We start from the raw sequence: 9,861 nt of genomic DNA, 5'->3' as shown, positions 1-9,861 counted from the left end.
TATGAGTGAAATGATGATTTTTAGTCCTGATAAATGCATTAATGTTATTAATAATGACATATGAGTATGGAAGGTGTCAGCATATTGGTTTCAGTACAGCGAAATATGAACTTTGGATGCACCATTCATTAAATCCTGGAGTACGTGGACCCTGGGTTTTAAGGCAACTGCAAAAACGGTTAAAATATATAGATGGATTATGCAATAGAGTTATAAAGAGCATCCTTTTTCAATGAGGTTTCAGTCCTTATCCTAAAAGTAGTACCTGCAAAGCATATTAAAATACGTGCCTACTCCTAGCAATTAATGTAATATTGTTGAACACCAAATGATCAATAGTTAGGTCTTGAGTTAAAACTACTTGTAAGCCTCTGCTAATCGACAGCTCTGTGCTGAAGTGTTAAGAAACGTTAGTAATTAAGCCACTGTGTACCCAAGGTGGAAAATGTTTGCATTTGGATTCCATCTTTCATTATATGTAGCTGAGAATTAGCTACTTTATTAATCCTGAGATAGGGGGTCTGAAAAACTGTGCAATCTAACACTACTTGAAATTGGTGTAGTAGAAAAATCTCAGCTGATCAATAGTGTGCTCCTTTTTCTGTCTTGACAGCAACTGCATAGCCCAAAAGAAAAGGGAGAAAGAACAGTTGAATGCTTATTAAACAAGGTATTCTCAACATTCAGGCCATAAATATATATTACAATATAACATGCTGCTTCAAAACAACATTGATGGCAACAACAGTTGCTTTATTTATTTATTTAGAAAATGTATATATTGCATCTTGAGAAGCTGGAAACACAACTCACAAAGATAAAACAATCCTGTAAGGATTGTCATTATTAAAACAAGTCAAGTGCATTAAAATATTCAGCAGCCTAAAATGAGATTCATAAAACAGTTCTCATGCCCAAAGGAGAAAATAAAACAGTTAAAAAGGGAGCATAGGTAACATGTTTATTTATTCACTTATTTATTTAAAACATTTTGATGTCACTTTTCCATCCAACTCAGGATGGCCAAGGTGAAAAATATTAAAGCATTTCAAACATTAAACAGTGTTTAAAGTAGCATGATGAACGATAGATGAGAGAGAGCAGTTAAAACATAAACACACACATGTGCTCCCCCTTATAGCATAAGAAATGTTTGAATCCATCTACATGAATATCTTTGGTTATCAAATTTAAAAAGCAGAACTGGAAACGAATGCAGCATATGACTGGAACTAGACATTATTGCTGCTGACAAAAAAGGCAGCCATGTCTAGATTTCCCCTCTCTCTTTGTAGTGTCTAGAACAACTTAACCATGCCTTCCTCACATGTTGCATGACTCCTTGTGCTTATATACCACTTGTAGGTGTGATTACCACAAGTGATTACCACTTGTAGGGAGTGTGGATATGTATAACCTCACGTGACAAAACAGTTACATTTTATTAGACATGTAGAAGGAGGGAGAAACTAAATATACAGCAGCAAACAACTTTGGCAACTACTAAGGCATCCAGTTTGATTAGCTGTAACTGTAGGCAAATGATTATCTTCTTTATGTTGTTAGTTAATGGCAATTGCAAACATTCTGCACAGCAATCTAATAGCAAGGAGAAAGATTTTTTTTTATTACACTCAATTCATTGAATTAACTCTTTATAGTGATTGGTATGAAGAAAATATGACTCATTGTACTAAGGAGGTATTGTGATACTTCATTCTCTCCAGGAGCCTATCACCTAATTTGGAATTGGCCCATATTAAAATAATCAGTCAGCTATTTAAAAAAAAATGTTTTAAATTAACTATGTGTGGCATTAGTCCACATTTGGCTGTAACTATTCAGATTATAAGACAATAGTAGAAAGCTCATTCAACTTTCAGTTTAGTGCATTGGCAGAGGGAAAAGGATGAAGTGCAGTATTGGGATGAGGAAAGGTTGCATAGCGTCGTCCTTAACTGCCTACCAGACCTTTTCCAATTGCATGTGGCAATCTGTGCATGCTTCATAGAAGCTTCTGTCCTTTTATAAGACCCAAGTATTTCTCTTTGTTTTAAGCATATTGCCAATCAGTCACTGTGTGGGCAGAGTGTTAGACTAGATGGGCCTTGAGTCTAATCCAGCACGTCTCTTCTTATGTTCATACAGACAGAATGAAAAAGGGAAATATCCCATCTAAAGTTTATCTTCTTTCAGTTGAGCAATTCTTCTCCTTGATGGCTAAATTCGGTATTTCCCAAAATAAACAAAAAATGTAGGTTGCGGAGTTGGTCCTCAGAAAATCCCCATAATGTTTGGTTTAGGATGAACCAGCATTTCACAAAACAGCAAGGTAGCAGTCAAGCTTGATGTTCAGTACGAAGACTTTGCAAACTGCAGACCAGAGGCTCCTTCTTCATGCCATGAAACCAGTTTTCTTCCCTCCCCCTGTAAATGTTTTGATCCACAGCAGGAACAAAGGATACTGTCGTTTTTCCTCCTGTCTCCACTTGTCCATTTATCCCTTCATTCACCTTTCTTCACCACTTGTTCTAGCAAAGAGGGGTTTAGTTCTGCTCCACAGCAGGTAGGAGGAGAAGGGGTCCAAAGCCATTCATGAAGCTGAACTCCAGGTTAATGCCTTGCTTTGTTCGAAAAGCTTCTACTTTTGCCTTTGAAACATCACCACTATGCTGAAAGAGATTTCCATTTTGCTATCACCTAGCCCAGTATGCATATTTGTGAAATCCATGGAGAGAGTTATTTTTCATCCATTGTGCATATAACATTTTTCCTACTATGATTTAAAAACTTAATCTTGCTATCCATATGAAAGCAAATTCCTACTTGCTTTCCTTAATGATTGTCTTGAGTAGTGGTAGTAATTCAAGGCTTTTATTGCACAAGGGTAACTAGGATGTAAAAATCATACATAGCTTAAAGAACAGAACACTGCCCATAAAACTTACAAGTGAGCAGAGCCTGACTTTTTTTTTAAATGGCTAAATATACACGGGAGTGTATTAAAAACTTAGTATGCTATTAGATTCCATTAAAATCAATTTCATTCTTCACACTGAGTATAATGGATTTCTCATTTGTACTCTTCCAAAAATAGTCAATTATTTACAAAAAGATAAAATCTCTAGAAATAACACAAAAAGAGATGTGGTATCTGCTTGACTTTGTAAAACCTCATTGCAGGTCAAGGGCTTAGAACATATGAACATATGAAACTGCCTTATACTGAATCAGACCAATGGCCCATCAAAGTCAGTATTGTCTACTCAGATTGGCAACGGCTCTCCAGGGTCTCAAGTTGAGGTTTTTCACACCTATTTGCCTGGACCCTTTTTAGTTGGTGATGCCAGGGATTGAACCTGGGACCTTCTGCTTAGCAAGCAGATGCTCTACCACTGAGCCATCATTCTTCCCCTAGAAGGAGAGAACTTGTGGAAAGTCACAAAACACACAACACCAAACTTATTGTAATGAAACAAGACATAGCATTTATTGATTACAGATGAAGGAGCATTGGTGAAGCATGGGGGCAGATCCTGGGAATTGTGACCTGCCTGCCACTTGATAAGATGTTCCACAGCCTGCCTGCTGGGGGAAAAGCCCAGGAGTGACAACTATTAGTGGTATCACAAGGGTGGCTGCTGCTGAATGGTATTGTTTGTCACCTGGGGTGAGCCTGGGCACAACCCCCAAGCTGGGCCTACTGTGTGATGGCTGAAATCCCCAGACTTCATAAGAAAGTCCCCAAATGGGGGAGGTGGGCACACAGGCCCAACTCCCCCAAAAGAATCTGCCCAGATGCACAAAACTGCCACAGAGCAATGGAAGGGGAAAGCCACCCAGTGCTCCCACCAAAGCTTCTACGCCTACAGCCAACAATGCAAGGCATACTATATGCTGAACAGCCAAATGTCCATTCCCCACTTGGAGAGGTAAACACTGTCCACCCTATGTAAAGACTCCTGCTGAAAAGAAATGTCCACATATTGAAGATGGAGCTGCCCAAAGCCACGATGGCTTTTCCTGAACATTTGAAGACCTTCCTTCTTGCTAAATCCACTTTCTCTGGGTGGATCGCAGGTCTCCAGTTCCAGAGCTCCAAAGCTCTGACTAGAGTAACCTGGCATGAGGAAAGTGTGCTGTGAGCAGGGGTCATTTTGTAGGAAAAAAGGTGCAGGAGCTCAGTAGCATTTGTATATGCTCTGGGATCTTTGTGCAGTGGGGAGAGAACTCCCCACTGCAAGCAGACCCTGGCTGGAGATTCAGGAGCTATGCTCCTGTGAGCTCCTGCTGAATTCAAGCGCTGGCTGTGAGGATTTCAAGATCTGATGCAATCTATTAATGCAACTTGGATCCCTTTGTAGCAGGCACATCATTCTCTCCTGGCTGAATAATTAAGCAATTGAGCAGACCATGATGAAAAACCTGCTGAGATGCAGTTTCTAATAGGGAAGCCCAATGCATTCCCCTCTGGTGACATGTAGATGCTTGACAAGCCCCAGTGATTCCCCCCCAACTGGAAGAGGCTGCATACTGGCCCACCCAGTAAACAATATTGTGCCTGATGATCCAGACCTTTCTGAGCTGGTCTGTACAAACTGAAATAAGATAAATATATAAGAGTTAATGTGTAAGAGTTAATGTAAGAGTTAATGGTAACTGAGTGCCAGCAACCAATGGACTGGATTTTTGTGGGCAGGAGCCCCAGTTTAGAAACAGTAGTGATGGCACCTATACGAAAAGTGTGAATGTCAAATTCCAAAAGAGGTAGGCCCAAACCTGCCAAACTAAGGTTGCCAATCCCCAGGTGGTGGCAGGGGATCTCCCAGGTTTGGAGACCCTCCCCCCACTTCAGAGTCATCAGAAAGTGGGGGGAGGGGAGGGAAATGCTTTCTGGAAACTCTATTGTTCCCTATGGAGATATTCCCATAGAAAATAATGGAGAATTGATCTCTGGGGACCTAAGGGGGGCTATTTTTTGAGGTAGAGGCACCAGAATTTCAGTATAGCATTCAGTGCCTTTCCCCAAAATACCCCCCATGTTTTGAAAAGATTGGACCAGGGGGTCCAATTTTATGAGCCCCAAAAGAAGGTGCCCTTATCCTTCATCATTCCCTATGGAAGGAAGGCATTGAAAAGATGTGCGGTCCCTTTAAAAGTGATGGCCAGAACTCCCTTTGGAGTACAATTATGTTTGTCATACCCTTGCTCCTGGCTCCACCTCCAGTGTCTCAAGGTTCTATCCCCAAAGTCCCCAGATATTTCTTGAATTGGACTTGGCAACCCTATGCCAAACATTTGTGCAAACTACCAGCAAGCTGATATCTGGATAGGCAGGAACCAATGGCATGAATAAAAAAAACATGCCAGGAACAGGCGGCCAAATAAAAATAAATAGACTGGTAGTTTGAACTGGGAAAGGGTGCTAGGAGGGGCCTGGGCCAATGAAATTAAGGTGCCTTTGCTCTGTTGGTCAGTCTTGTAGAGGTGCAGTATTATTTATTTATAATTTATATTTATATTTATATTTATTAATACAGTCAACTTATAGACAACACTCCCTCCACAGTGGACTCAGGCAGATGAACAATCATTCCAGTAAATATATTCACAAATCAAGTTAATCTATTTAAAACAATAAAAGCAGTAGCAATACAACAGCAATTTCAGATGATGCTTAAATAAACCAGAATTATATCCTTATCCCCATGTAGGGGGAGGAGAGAAAAGGGAAGTGTTGTCAGCCCTAGACCTGGTGAAGCATATCTGCCTTATAAACCCTGTAGAACTGCATTAGGTTGCACAGGACACAAATATCATTCAGCAGAGAATTTCACCTCTTTGGTGGGGGTATGCCAGGAGAGGTGGTCCCACAGATATGTTGTTCCCAGACCATTTAGGGCCTTGAAGGTTAGTACCAGAACGTTGACTCTGATCCGGTTGAGTTTGTTAGCAACAAACCTTATGTCCTTGATTGAAAGAAGGTAAATGTGATGAGAAGAAGTGCAGATGGAGCACATATTTCCCCACAGCAGAAAGCACCAAAAAAGGCTGCCTTGAACAGGGTGACCCCGTATCGACATCAGCATATCTGCAGTAGTAGCTGTCTGATATCACAAAGAAGTTATTTTAGTAACAAGGTCTGTGGGAGTCAGAGGAAGAGGGAGTAGACTTCTTTCAACCTAATAAGGCCTGCCTGGCCACAAAGGAGTTACAACAGTCTGAAAAAAACCCTCAGCATTGCTAAAGGGACCAGGCTCCTTTTAAATGCCTTCCCTCCATAGGAAATAATGGATAGGGGCACCTTATTTTGGAACTCATAGAATTGGACCCCCTGGTCCAAGCCTTTTGAAATTTTGAGGGTATTAGATCTATGAGGCCTTAACTACTTCTGCTATTTAAGAAAGAGAAGCTATCACAGAGCAGGCAGTAATTTGCCTAACCCCAAAACCATACATTTTGACATTCCTGAAAAGTATAGGCAACTGATACTTCATGATTCCGGTATGGAAAAATCCAGACAGAATTCTGGTTTTAGGTGATAGAGATCTTATGCTTGAATTAAACAAAGATACCATCTATGAAGATGCCACCTTTGATAAAGTGCCAAATATGTTTTGCCGACTGTACACATGGCATGCCAAGGTGGGTAATTCAATCCACCATGTATTTATATTTTACTTCAAAAAAAAAAAAAAGAAGAACATGGACACTTATAATAGAATGTTTGAAATAATGAAGCTATTGATTCCAGATCTGTCACCTCAAAAATTTTTAGTGGATTTTGAGAAGGCTTGTATGAATGCAGTAAGGATTGCCTTTCCACACACTGAGGTCAAAGGGTGTTAAATTACACTGAAATCTCTTGCTGCATTAGCCTTTCTCCCAGTCAATGATGTGAGAACTGTTTTGATGAGCTTGCTGCCACATTTCCAGACATATATTGAGGGTGCAGCAGGCAGAGATCCTCAGTTTCCTATAAGAATATGGAATCATCATGATGCAACCCTGACTGCTGCTACAGGGTCTTTGCAGCAATTGTCTCTATAGCTAACAAATATGTTTCTCCTAGAAATGTATAGTTCTTCTGTGCTTTATTTAAGAGGAGGTGTAAGACATGTCTCTTTCTATTTGTCTTTAATATTGCAATTTTGATGTATCATTTTACTGTTAGTTGGCTGTGCCTTATTTCTGTCTTATGAATGTGATGCTGTTTTATTACATATTTATTGTTTATAACTTGTTTTTATATAATGTAGATTTATAAGAGTTTTCTGAAAGGCAGAATATAAACCGCCCTGAGCCACTTGGTGGGAAGGGCGGGATATAAACCATAACTAAACTAAACTAAACTAAACATTTAAAATAATAAACACAAATGTCATATTTTGCCCTTTTTAAAATTTTCTATGTATGTAAGGAGCCCCATGGCGCAGAGTGGTAAAGCTGCAGTACTGCAGTCCGAACTCCCTGCTCATGACCTGAGTTCGAAGCTGGTTCAGGTAGCCAGGTCGAGGTTGACTCAGTCTTCCATCCTTCTGAGGTCGGTAAAATAAGTACCGAGCTTGTTGGGGGGGAAGTGTAGATGACTGGGGAAGGCAATGGCAAACCACCCTGTTAAAAAGTCTGCCACAAAAATGTCGTGATGCGACGTCACCCCAGAGTCAGAATGGACTGGTGCTTGCACAGGGGACTACCTTTTTAATGTATGTATGTATGCATGTATATATTTATACATACATACATATCTTACCACCAATGCTCATTTTATCTCATTTGGACTTTTCCCAGTCTGTATGTGGCTGCTAGAGATACATCATGATGAGGTTAGCTCTTTGCTTTCTTAGTTTCTGGAATACCATGCTGCCAGTTAATTTTTAAAATCAGTATTGTGTTTGTTTTACCAGTTCAGTTAGACTTAATAAGATGGGTATAGTGTATTTATTTGCTATCAATTGATTGTATATGGAGCACTCAGTTGAAGTTTAATTAGCATGTAAGTGATAAGTCCAATTACCTTGTAATGATTTATAAATTACATCAGTTACACACTAGTGATTGCATTCTTACATAAAATACATACAAAGGGTAGGGAAATTTAGCTATTTATTAAACAAATTTCTTTTAAAAATATGAGCGCATATGGTTTTAATCAGATTTCAATTAGATCAGGAAAGAAAATCTTAAATTAGCATTTAATATTAGCCATACTAATTGGCTCCAAATTCAGCAGCTTGCATACTGTAGCAGGAAACCTTCACAACAGTGAAAAATATACTAGAACATATCACATGGTCAAGAGCCCTAGAAGTATATTCATCTGATATCTGATGCTTTCATGATTATGGAGATATCTACTAAACTATTTAGAAGTTAATCATGCATCAGATTTATTCAGTTTCTTACATCTTTTAGAGTTGGGCAGAGCAATCTTGAGCTGTACCTGTGCTGCAGAGGCTGGCCATCATACAACCTTGGCACTCCTAGTTATCTTCCTAAGGGCCAAGTTATGCTTGCTGCTTGTGAGGACAGTCCATGGTAATTCTGCTGCAGTGTAGTCTCATGGCATACTGTCAAAGTGGGTGCAACCCAAGGGGAGGGGCACTTTGAGTTGATGGGCCATTCCTGGGGCAGATACTATTGCACATGACAATTGAGTGTGAGGAAGGGTAGCTCTGGAGCGCCCCATTATCGTCTCCCACCATGCCCCCTGACAGAGACCCATGCCAATGACAGGCACATGGCTGCCATTATTTGTTTTCCCTGCATGTCAGCATGTTCCACGGGCAAGCCCCTTCCCAAATTCTTCAAGTCCATCTGCTGCAGTGGCTTCCCCTACCACAAACTCAGGGACCCCTTTGTAACTCAGTACCCCACAGTGCTACTTGCACATATGCCTTCTCCTCTGGATGTCTTCATGGAACAGACATACAGTTAGGAGCCTCATCCACACTCTCATTACATTAGTGACCTCCCCCCAGCTGCATCCTGGTAGGTTGCATCATTCCCCTCTTCTCCATTCCATGCTCACAACAAACCCATGGAGTTGGTCAGGCTAAGAATATGCATCTGGCCCAAGGCCACCCACCTAACTTCCATGTTACAAGTGGGGAATGGACTCTGGGACTCCCAGGTCAAGCCTTATGCTCTAACAGGCATGATAAGCTGGTTTGCTCACCTAGACCACCTCTAGCTCCTCCCCCTTCATACAGAAGCCTGGGAGGTGAGCAAGCCCTCCCTCTTAGACATTCCCTCAGTAAGCTCACAGTGGGAGTGGCAGATGGGGTGTGGAGGGATAGGGCAGGGATAGATTTGAGGCTCTGCCATGTAGCAGAAACCAAGCAGCAGAGACAAAGTTGAGGCACAGCATAGACTTTATTGCAATGGAATCCATGGAAAGAGGGATGAATCCATCCACTTCTATTCTGGGGACTGAGAATGCCTCGCATGGCATGAGCCTAAGTGGGATTGCATATCAGGTAGAACATGAAAAGGCTTGCTGGGCATGAAGCTCTGTTTCAAGAGGAGGCTGGAATAGTTGACTGTGTAGAGTGCATGGGAGCACAGGACTTGCCATAACCACAAGCCTCTCTGTTGAATCTCCACCTGCAAGGCAGTAAAACAGAACCATGGCAACCGGGCATAAGTGCCATGCCAGCCTCAGCCATGGATGTCTTGTTCTGACAGGGTCTGCAAAGGCAGCCCATTGGGGGGGGGGGGGGGTGCCACAAGCCCACCCCCTTGAGGCTCATGATGGAACAAGCCAACTCACTCTCAACCATCCCATGCTGAAGTGCTCCCAGATTGTTTGCAATCCATCTGCTGCAGCAGCTGCAGCTCAAGGCTGTGATTTGACAAGGG

At 41.3% G+C, this 9,861-nt stretch overlaps 1 non-coding gene across 1 annotated transcript; it reads right to left on the bottom strand.

Moving 5' to 3' along the window:
• Nucleotides 1–3,338: 3,338 nt before the first annotated feature.
• TRNAS-GCU (transfer RNA serine (anticodon GCU)) lies at nucleotides 3,339–3,405 on the bottom strand. The gene has a single exon. It is a non-coding gene; the product is annotated as a tRNA-Ser (tRNA).
• Nucleotides 3,406–9,861: the final 6,456 nt, after the last annotated feature.

The sequence above is a fragment of the Heteronotia binoei genome, chromosome 5, assembly GCF_032191835.1.
Source record: "Heteronotia binoei isolate CCM8104 ecotype False Entrance Well chromosome 5, APGP_CSIRO_Hbin_v1, whole genome shotgun sequence".
NCBI lineage: Eukaryota > Metazoa > Chordata > Lepidosauria > Squamata > Gekkonidae > Heteronotia > Heteronotia binoei.
Note: the sequence above shows the minus strand (reverse complement) of the source record. Positions and strands in the feature narration are given on the sequence as shown.